Source organism: Candoia aspera, chromosome 5 (genome assembly GCF_035149785.1).
Source record: "Candoia aspera isolate rCanAsp1 chromosome 5, rCanAsp1.hap2, whole genome shotgun sequence".
NCBI classification, from domain to species: Eukaryota; Metazoa; Chordata; class Lepidosauria; order Squamata; family Boidae; genus Candoia; species Candoia aspera.
Window position 1 is genome coordinate 87,557,941 of NC_086157.1, and position 8,252 is coordinate 87,566,192.

The window sequence follows — 8,252 nt, forward strand, 5'->3', positions numbered from 1 at the left end:
CTGTTGTTCCGTGGTCTGTTCTTACTGTTGCTACTTGGTCGTTATACAGATTCTTCAGGAGGCATACAAGATGACTTGGTATCCCCATACCACTAAGAACTTGCCACAATTTGTTATGGTCCACACAGTCAAAGGCTTTAGAATAGTCAATAAAACAGAAATAGATGTTTTTCTGAAACTCCCTGGCTTTTTCCATTATCCAGCGGATATTGGCAATTTGGTCTCTAGTTCCTCTGCCTTTTCTAAACCCAGCTTGTACATCTGGCAATTCTCGCTCCATGAACTGCTGAAGTCTACCTTGCAGGATCTTGAGCATTACCTTACTGGCATGTGAAATGAGTGCCACTGTTCGATAGTTTGAACATTCTTTAGTGTTTCCCTTTTTTGGTATGGGGATATAAGTTGATTTTTTCCAGTCTGATGGCCATTCTTGTGTTTTCCAAATTTGCTGGCATAGAGCATGCATTACCTTGACAGCATCATCTTGCAAGATTTTGAATAGTTCAGCTGGGATGCCGTCGTCTCCTGCTGCCTTGTTATTAGCAATGCTTCTTAAGGCCCACTCAACCTCACTCTTCAGGATGTCTGGCTCTAGCTCACTGACCACCCCGTCAAAGCTATCCCCGATATTGTTATCCTTCCTATACAGGTCTTCCGTATATTCTTGCCACCTTTTCTTGATCTCTTCTTCTTCTGTTAGGTCCTTGCCATCTTTGTTTTTGATCATACCCATTTTTGCCTGGAATTTACCTCCAATGTTTCTAATTTTCTGGAAGAGGTCTCTTGTCCTTCCTATTCTATTGTCTTCTTCCACTTCCGCGCATTGCTTGTTTAAAAATAATTCCTTATCTCTTCTGGCTAACCTCTGGAATTTTGCATTTAATTGGGCATATCTCCCCCTATCACTGTTGCCTTTTGCTTTCCTTCTTTCTTGGGCTACTTCTAGTGTCTCAGCAGACAGCCATTTTGCCTTCTTGGTTTTCTCTTTCTTTGGGATGTATTTTGTTGCCGCCTCCTGAACAATGCTGCCAACTTCTGTCCAGAGTTCTTCCGGGACCCTATCTACTAAGTCCAGTCCCTTAAATCTATTCTTCACCTCCACTGCATATTCCTTAGGAATATTAGTGAGCTCATATCTAGCTGATCTGTGGGTCTTCCCTAATCTCTTGAGTCTGATCCTAAATTGTGCAATAAGACGTTCGTGATCTGAACTACAGTCAGCTCCAGGCCTTGTTTTTACCGACTGTACAGATGTCCGCCACCTTTGGCTGCAAAGGATGTAATCAATCTGATTTCGGTGTTGTCCATCTGGTGAAGTCCATGTATAAAGCCGTCTCTTAGGTTGTTGGAAGAGAGTGTTTGTTATGCAGAGTGAATTGTCTTGGCAAAATTCTATCAGCCTATGTCCTGCTTCATTTTGTTCTCCCAGGCCATACTTACCTGTAATTCGAGGTGTCATTTGACTGCCCACCTTAGCATTCCAGTCTCCTGTGATGAAAATAACATCTCTTTTAGGCGTGTTGTCCAGTAGGTGCTGCAGATCCTCATAGAACTGTTCTACTTCAGCTTCTTCAGCATTTGTGGTTGGGGCGTATATTTGGATCACTGTGATGTTAGATGGCTTGCCCTGAATTCGAATTGAGATCATTCTGTCGTTTTTTGGGTTGTATCCAAGCACTGCTTTCGCCACTTTACTATTAATTATGAAGGCTACTCCATTTCTTCTGTGGTCCTCTTGTCCACAGTAGTAGATCTGGTGGTCATTTGATGTGAAGTGGCCCATTCCAGTCCATTTCAGTTCACTGACGCCCAGAATGTCTATCTTTAATCTTGACATCTCACCAATAACCACATCCAATTTGCCCTGGCTCATAGATCTTACATTCCAGGTTCCAATGGTGTGTTGATCCTTAGAACATCGGATTCGCCGTTCACCACCAGCACCGTCGGCCGCTAGCCGTCCTTTCGGCTTTGAGCTAGCTGCGTCATCACGTCTGGGGCTAGTTGAGCTCATCCTCTGTTCCTCCCCAGTAGCATTTTGACCATCTTCCGACCTGGGGGTCTCACCTTCCGATGGTATACCGACATATCTCTGGTTGTACTGATCCATTTAGTTTTCACGGCAAGAATACTGGGGTGGGTTGCCATTACCTTCCCCAGGGATCGCATTTAGTCTGACCTCTCTGTCATGACCTTCCCGTCTTGGGTGGCCCTTCACGGTTTAGCTCATGGCATCATTGAGGTGCTCAAGCTCCAGCACCACGACAAGGTAACGATCCTTTGCTGAAGTTAAGTAATTAGTGCGATTAATTAGTGCAATTTAAGTAATTAGTGCAATTAGTGAGGGATGGGGTGGCGCTGCGGGTTAAACCGCTGAGCTGCTGAGCCTGCCGATCGGAAGGTCAGTGGTTTGAATCCCTGTGACGGGGTGAGCTCCCGTTGCTAGTCCCAGCTCCTGCCAACCTAGCAGTTTGAAAACATGCAAATGTGAGTAGATTAATAGTTACCGCTTTGGCGGGCAGGTAACGGCGTTCCGTTTAGTCATGCCAGCCACATGACCACAGAAGTGTCTACGGACAAACGCCGGATCTTCAGTTTTGAAACGGAGATGAGCACCGCCCCCTAGAGTCAGAGACGACTGGACTTAATGTCAAGGGAAACCTTTACCTTTACCTAATTAGTGCAACTATAAAATTCTAATGCCAATATTATTAAGATTGTAAATGTTAAGATGATTAAGTTTATTAAGATAATGAAGACAAGAATGAATACAGTAGTGTATAGATTTTATATAATTTAGATATTAAATTTATACATAAATATAAATATTTGCCCCAGCATCCAAAGATCATAATGCCAACATACAGTGACAACATGACAGAGTTTCAGTGTTGGGAATGGTAGTGGTTTGTTTTCAAGAATCTCCTGCCACTGTTTCCCACTTCTGTACTTTTACTGACCATTTATAGTTTGGAAAAATAAGATACATGAAAATTCAAATAAGCTGAATTCCATTAATAAGGTTTTGTCATTGTGATAAGTAATTTTCTCTTGAAAGTGCAGTGCAAAAGCCTTCATAGGCCAATATCATTAGTGATACAAATGGAAGATATGCAGGAATACAGACTAAAATCCTACTGGGATAGCCTTACAATGATTCAGATGTAGCTTTTATGAGAATGTGGTCAAATTTGACAAGTTATGGCAATTTAGATAGATCAGAATAACGATGGAGAATAAGCAGATGCATATTAAATTATACAATAACTGAGGTAGAAAATAACTATTTCACAATTCATAGTCCTTTAATTCCATACTTGGAATGGATAGAAACAAATGAGATGGAGTGGTTATCAGGAGAAGAGAGAAAGAAGACGATGGCCGGCCAGCTGGCTGGCTGGCTGGCTGGCTGGACGGACAGACAGTGTAGTTAGATTCTAAGGAAGAGTCTGTTGTATTGACATTCTTTTGAATAACTTAGGGGAGAAAATGTAATAGCAAATATTTTAGCAAGTGACATTAAGGTATAAATATTCTCGAACTTTAGATTTCAGAGCTTAGAGGGCAACATCTATAAGCTCTTTCACTACTTAAGGTTCCAATCTTTTCAAGCCAATCAGTTCTTGAGGGGGTTAAATAAGAGTCCTTGGATTTTTTTGCACAGAGATAATTACTTTGTCCCTAGCAATTGGCTACAGGCTTAACCTTTGTTAATGGGCAGGCTCACAACCGTAGTCATTGCCATGCTCTCAAAATAAGAAATGTTCCCACATAAAAAATGATAAATGTGCCCCTGGCTCAGGTGCTCCAAAGGCTTTTTGAAAGACTACCACATAGACATTATATGACTTGTAGGTTCTTCAGGTTTGAAATTAGCCTACTCATGTATTATGTAGCCAACAAGTCAAGTAACAAAGGGGTGAATAAAAAAAGAATAATTTTTCTTGTTATGGAATAATTTCACATTCACAAGTATCTGACCAAATTAGAACTGGACAAGGTGGTAATGATATCATGAACCATAGCTCATTTGCTCATTCTGCAGTGCCTAATGCTGAAACAGTATATCAATTGCTAACCATACTTTTCTGGAATAGATTCTGATTCTGATTCCTTCCAACTGTTGTCCCATGATTAGTTAATAAAAGATACACATTCATTTGCACTGATTATTTTGAGAATGCCAAAATTAAAATTACCAAGAGCTCAGTAATACCAAATGAGCCAGAAATAATTGAAGTTTTAAAATATACATCATATTCATCTGTTCATCTTGCAACTATTCAGTTTTGTTAATATCTTTCATCCAGGAATTTGAATCTGGTTTTTGTCACTATTTATGGGGATGTGGGGGGGAACAACATTAACATACATTCAAGAACTCAGTTATAACTTATGGATTCCTTGGGTATCTTGTGAGTGATTGACTTCCTTCTGTGGATTAAGGTTAATCACTTCAATGCCAGAAGTAGTAAGGAAGATTGTGGTCTTGTCACGTATATTTCTTATTCAATAAAACCAGCCATAAAACATTTGGGGTCGTGGAATTTCCTAACTTCCAGTTCATATTAAAACCACACAATCATACAGAAAAGGGCACAAGATGACAACTTATCATTAGATATTATTGTAGTCTGTTATAAACTTGATTTCTTCCATTTAAAAAAATGTCTAAAAATTATACCTTGTCATCCTTTCCTCTCCTCCAGTTTTCTAAAGCTTTTTAGTGAGCCATTTTTTTATTTAGCAAGGTTCAGAGTAAGGGAAATAACTACAAAGAGTTAATATCAACATATTTTCTTGGCAGTAAGAGTGTTCATGAATATTCACAGGTAGGAATCTGACTAAGAATTTTGTTCAGGCTATGAGGAAAGTTCACCAATAGGCCAGAGTCAAGACGGGATCAAAATCCTAAGAGTTTGAGATCCAAGTACCTTAAGGACCAATTTGTTCAATATGATCTTTCCTGTATCACCAGAGTCTTATATGATAATGTTATATCTTCCTTTGCTATCTGAGCTTTAGCAAAAAGCTCATAGTCCACAGGGGAATCCTAGATTCAAATACTGGAATAAGAAATGTGTGGAATTATGAGAGTCTGCATAAGACCCTTGCTTTCAACAAAATGATAAAAGCAGCATTGCATTGTCATACCATAAGCTCCACCCCTTTGGTCATGTGTATCACATCAGGATGCACACAAGGAAGGGCTTGTCTCAACCCTCTCTGTCAACATTGCTATGTGAAATGATATATACTAAATATTTCTGTTGTTTAGTACACCTTTATTATTCACTTCTTTGTAGAAGTCAAGGCAGGATACATGGAGTTTCCATATGAATGCCCATCCAGACATGGATTATACCTGCATAGGTTTATCATGGAATCACAGAACTGAAAGATGCCATTTCAGTTACTGAAAACAATTTCCTGCTCAGTGCGTATCTATGGATGGTTGTTCCACCAGTACTTGAATTAATGATGTAATCTTATGGATACATCATGGGCCTGTGGAAACATATATTAGGTAAATGAAAGGCTATTTATAATATGACCATCAAATTCAGTTACCCAATTAATGTCTTGTACTTTTCATCTTTGAGGGCTGAGATTTGCCCTGACAGGAAGAATCCTATGGATCAAACAAACAAACAAACAAACAATTAAGTTAAAAAGGGAATTGCCCTGGCATGGAGCACAGTAAGAGAAATAAAAGAGATGTTGCTAAAGCAGTGACTGAGCTTTGTCTAGGTTCCTTATTAGATTGTGATGGTTCTTCTAAAATGTAGGGATATTAGACATGATATTAGATGGGTAGAACATTCCTGAATCAGGGTTACCAGTCCTAGGCCTTTATCAGGAAATGTATGTACAGTATGTACAGTATGCATGTGTATATTTATTTATATTTTAAATTTAGTCACTAAATTTGTGACTAAAAGAGCAACCCTGGATGGTTTACAATAAAGCAAGAATAAATACTAGTTAAAATACAGGTTAAAAAACAATAAAACAATATTCTTAAATAAAAATGGTCAGAAAGGTTAGGGTTAGGTAACTGTATGTTATGATTTCCCAACATCCTGATGTGTCAATAAAATGTTTGATAAAGATAATAATGTAACCATTATTCTTTTTCTATTCACCCCTCTGTTATTTGACTTGTTGGCTACATAATACATGAAGAGGCTAATTCCAAAGCTGAAGAGCCTACAAGTCATATAATATCTATGTGGTAGTCTTTCAAAAAGCCTTTGGAGCACCTAAGGCAGGGCACATTTATCATTTTTTATGTGGGAACATTTCTTATTTTGAGAGCATGGCAATGACTACAATTGTGAGCCTGCCCATTAACAAAGATGCTGCCATCTTTTGTCCTTGGAGTTCTACAAGTGATCCTGGTTTCTTGGGAGAAGGGAGGTAGAACAATTATGACCCTTTGGTTCAATCAATACAAAACTTTTCCTGAGTAGGACATTCCCTTGGAGATGGTCTGAAAAGGATAATAATAGTTTCATATCCACATATACATTATTGGGCAGCAATAGAATCTTCTTTTCTGACATCTTATCCAGTTCTGAAGAAGTCCTAATAGGAAGGTAATTCAACAAACTAATAAGGTTTAGTATTCATAATTGTTTTTCTGTGAGATCACTGCCTTAAAAGAGTTAGTCACATACAGTATATGCATTTCTCTTTTGCTATTTTTAGCTTTAGAAAATGATTACTGTAGCTCAAGGAAAATAGCAGGGTAACTGTATGCTACGATTTCCCAACATCCTGATGTGTCAATAAAATATTTGACAATGGTAATAACATTACCATTAATTTTTTTTTTAACTTGGATCACTTGAAAAAGAAACATACGATATGGAAACATTATTTGAAGAACTTTACTCTTTGTTGTATACCTTCCCAGGGTTATTTTTTTCTTCTTACAAGCTTGGATCTCTTGTGGGGTGGAGATTTCCTTGTGGTATTTTTTAATTGGACATTCAGTCTGAATGTATGCATAGATATAGATTATGTTTGGTTTTGCTTGACTTGAAGGTTTTTGCTAAGGATGGATTGATTTGTTTAGTTTCATTATTTCTTTTGGTGTTAATTTAATTTATGGAAGGTATGTTATTGTTAGATTTCTTCAGTGATGTGCTGGATAGATTGCTGTTATTGATACTACTCTTGATGATACTGGGTATTGTTATATGATTAATATTTCTTTCTTCTTCAGTTTTTGATGTGCCTTAAATGCATTTATTTACTAAATCAATGTATTATCTGCTTCAATTGCCAAAGCATCTCTAGGCAGCATAGGAAGATTAAAGAAACAATTTAAAACTGGCTATATATTGCCAACAATAGGCAAATATAAACCACCCACATTGGGAAATTGTACTACTAACCCATACACCAGCAGCCTAGGGCCTGTTGAAAAGCCTAGGTCTTCGTGGCCTTTGTAAAGACAACTGGGTTGAGGCCAGGCAGACCTTGGGAAAAATGCTGTAACTGCTTAAATTTCAATACTGTGTTTTCTAGGCCAGCTCAATTATTAGGTAACAGACAAAGTGTCCTGGTAGTGGTGGTCCTGGAAAATAGAACTGTATAACTCATATAGTTGCCCTATATCATTATTCTGTTGCCCTTGGGTGGAAGATACTATCCCAATTCCAATGTCGAAGAGTCATTAAAATAATAAAATAAAATAAAAAATGGCCAAATTCTATAGACAGAATTGGTGATGATTGAGAAATCTTGTCCATAAGAACCAGAAAACATTTTTGTGATGTATTATTAATATTGTACTAATATGTGCTTGGGTTGTGTGAATCCTCAAAGTGCTGAGATGGTGATGTCCTCCTGAAGATTTGCTGAAAGCTCTTCAAAGGTTTTCCCAAGTCATTTGTCCAAATTGATTAAATCCTGAAAACAAACTGCTCAGTTATACTACAGATGCAATAAGGAGTAAAGATAAATAAAGGAGAATTCTCAGAACTCCTTTTTTTTTCCAGAGCTGTAGCCTTTTAAGAAACCAGAAAGTGTCAGGATTACTCCACAACATGTTCTGATTCTAACTACTCTTCTAAGTGGTTTGGGATAGATTCACCAGTCTGAATCAACACAACTGGCCATATGTTTATTGGACTGCCAGAAAACAAAACCCCCCAAAATCCTGTAGTGGCCAAGCAATTTGTGTGCCTGATTAATATACTATTATAGTTATGAACAAAATCATAATACTTTATAGCAACTTT